The sequence below is a fragment of the Pteropus alecto genome, unplaced genomic scaffold, assembly GCF_000325575.1.
Source record: "Pteropus alecto unplaced genomic scaffold, ASM32557v1 scaffold42, whole genome shotgun sequence".
NCBI lineage: Eukaryota > Metazoa > Chordata > Mammalia > Chiroptera > Pteropodidae > Pteropus > Pteropus alecto.
In genome coordinates, this window is record NW_006434825.1 from 10,470,074 (window position 1) to 10,473,812 (window position 3,739).

Genomic DNA, 3,739 nt, shown 5'->3' on the forward strand with positions numbered 1-3,739 from the left:
TATACAGATGTCAAATGGACACCTGAAAATTATATAATTGTATTAACCAACGTTACCCCAATAAACTTAATTTAAAAAAAAAAAAAAGCAGCAGCAGCCCTGGAGGGAATGCCCAGGGGAAGGTCATTGATGGGGACACTCAAGTGAAATGTGTGATTTAGGGAGGGACCATGATAGGGACACCTCCTGTGCAGTCATAAGAGAGACACTGGATTACAGCCCCACCCCAGGGAAAGGCAGTGAAAGGGGCAAGAGTTATTATTCTCAAATGCTCTAAATGTCCATTGGCCATGGAAGCTGATCAATATCTCAACAGCACTAGCTACTGAGTATTGAGTCTCTCCCCCACATTAAACATTTTAGACATTGGTCCTCATCTTCACACAAGGAAGGGGCTGATATTCCCACTTTATGGAAACCAAGAAAGTACAGCACAGGTGGGCTGAGGACATGCCCTGAAAAGTGCATCTAGGAAATGCTGGAGGCCAGGATTTGGACCCATATGTCTGTCCCCAGAGCTCACTACCTTTCCTCTGCCCCACATTGGCTGTTTACTCTGATCATGCTTTTCCGCAAGGCAGAGGCTAAGCTTTCTGGCTCTGGATAGGTGGAGGACCTCCAGTTCACCAAACACATTATTTATATTCCCGCTGTTATTTCATTGTCCCATCATTCATTCGACACATACATATCGCCCTACTATGTCCCAAACTCTGTGCGGGCATGAGGTAGGGGAGTACAGATGGATGCAACTCTAAGGCAACACCAGCTCTTGAAAATGTTCCTGAACCCTCACTCTGATTGTCAGAGCAATTCTGTGAGGTGAGAATGGCCAACTGAAAAAGAGAGGCTCAGTGTAGACTTGAGAGCCTGGCCTGGGTTTGAATTCTGGCTCTGCCGCTTGCTGAGAGACCAGTAGTCAATGTGGATACTCAGCAGCATCCCGCACTCGTCTTTCAGGCAGTGGGTAGAATTGATCTTCCCACCCCTTGGAAGTTGGGTGTGGCCGCGTGACTTGCTTTGGCCAACAAATGAGAACTGCTAAGGGCCAATGCCTGCTCTACCACATTTCCTTTTTCCCTCTGGCCTGGCAAAGATCAAGATGCCTAAATGAGGAAAACAATGAGGGGCAGAACCCATAGCTGTCCCACGATTGATACAGTTTGAACAAGAAATAAACCTCTGTTTTCAGCCACAAAGATTCTGGGGCTGTTTGTTGCTATAGCATAACCTAGCTCATCCTGTCTAATATAGAGACTAATGGAGATACTAGTCTCACTGACAAAGTTTTGGGGCAATAATATATACCATGCTTGGAACACAGCAGTTCTTTGACAAATGTTAGCTCTCTTTTCTCTGCACTGTTTTCCCACAAATCCTTCATGCTGGGATTAGACATTCGGAGACACAGTCCCTCTAGGACAGATGTTCAGGCACATCCACCTATATGTCCCTAGTACCATGCACTGGTTGGCATCCCAGTAAGTACTCAGTAAACAGGTACTACTGAGTAGCTATATAACAATTAGGCTCTGACCACACTGTTGCCTCCGTGCTAGGCCAAGGTCTCTGATAATCCCTCCCCTCTTTCACCTGCCAGGATACACAGTTTTACTTCTTCCCAGATCCAGATAGCATATAATCCTAGACTTTCAAGTTAAATGGGCAAATCCCCTTCTCTCTTTCAGTAGTGGAAACCCCTCAGCAAATCTGCTGATCGATCTCTCAGTTTCTGCCAAGAAACTTGCTGCAATAAAGAACTCACTTCCTACAAAATGTTCTTCTATATTCAGAATTACAAGAAGGTGGATTTGGCTCTGAACCAACTCTATGAGTCCTTCTAGCAATTCTACAAAACATGTGTCATTATTAGGGTTCAAAGAGATAGAGCAATTTTCCCAAGGTCACAGAACCAGTGAGTCATGACTATATTTTTGAAAGCACACAGATAGTGCATAATGGATAAATATTAATGGGTTGACTAACAGCTCTATTCCTGGGAAGGGTACTCCTAGTGACTGCACATCTCCATGTAAACCCCATCCCAGAGTTTCCAGCTTGGCTTTTGGGAAACTTAACAATGCAAACAGCCTTCAGCTCTGCTAAGACATAAATCTCAATAAATGATTTCCAATAACACAGTTCTTGCCAGGAAAGGAAACATTTACACCGTTGCCCATGCATAATATAGGTTAATCTTTCAGGATGCATTAAATGTGTAAATGTTTAGAGTGAAGCAAAGTTCTGGTTATGAGCCAGGCCACTCTGAAAAAAAGAGGAGATGCTGAAGGAAAGCGTATTTTTAGACTTGGACCCAACTTGACATTACCCGTAAGTGATTTGTATTAGTGGGCACAGTACGCAATCCTGCTACTGATTAGCCAGGCAGGAAGTAACATGTTGGTTTCAAACAAATGCTCCTGAACCCTTAATGGAAGCTGATGGCTTCAAGATGGGCTGGCTGCTTTGTAGCTTCTTCTGGGACAGTCAAAATTAGGATGGGACTTGGGGTGTGACAAAGCACCAAATCTGCCAAAGATGTGCCAAAGTAACTAAAGAGTGGAGATGGGTCCAATTAGCCATGGTAGAATCAAAGGCACATGCAGGAAGCTGGAATATTTAGTTGGCCTTTGGAGGAAGCAGAGGATGAAGGCAAGTGGAGGGAAGAGATGAGAATGCTGATGGGCAATATATTTTAACTGAATACAAGATTAAACCATATGAAACTGCTGATATGTGATGGTTGTAGACCAAAAATAGAACACTTTCATATGGATTAATCTAATAATAAGAGATATGTTAGTGCCTATTAACATATCATCATAACCACACATCCAGTCAGCACCATTACCATGTCAGGGGTGGAACAGTGGTCACATAACTGTCCACAATGCGAGACCATGGTCTATAGTACAGAACACAGACATGTAAACTTTGGAGTTCATACACTGAATTGAAAAGACTGAATATTTTTGTCAAGACAGGAACGAACGAACACGAACACACACGCACACACACACACAGAAAGGATATCCTATAGTCTGAATGTATGTCCCCGCAAACTTACATGTTGAAATTCTAACCCTAAACGATGATGGCATTAGAAAGTGGGACCTTTGAGCAGTGCTTAGGTGATGAGGGTAAAGCCCTCAGGAATGAGATTAGGACCCTTATTTAAAAAGGCTCCAGAGAGACCCCTAGCCCCTTCCACCATCTGCGAACACACTGAGAAGGCACAGGCTATGACCTGGGAAGAGGGTCCTCACCAGAGTGTGACTATGTTGGCTCCCTGATCTTGGACTTTACAGTCTCCAGAACTGTGAGCAATAAATTTCTGTTGTTTTTAAGTCAGTCAGTCAGTGACATTTTTTTTACAACAGTCTGACCAGATTCAGACAGGGGATGAGTACCCTCAGGGGCACAGACCAATTAAAACCCCAGCCAAGCCAACTGAGCCCAGCAGCTTTCGCAGCTTCTATCACCACTGTCCTGGCACGTTAGCGATGGAGCAGAGAGCACAAAGCCCACCTCTGCGGCCACACCGCTGGGGTTCTAGTCCTGGTTGTGCTCCTTATAAGTTGTAGGGGGCTGAATGGTGACTCCCGAAAAGATACATCCATGCCTTAACTCCCAGAACCAATGAATATTACCCTATATGGTGGGAGAGTGAATATTATACTTTATATAACAAAAGTTGGATTAAGTTAAGGGTGCTCAGGGAGGAGGTTTATCCTGGATT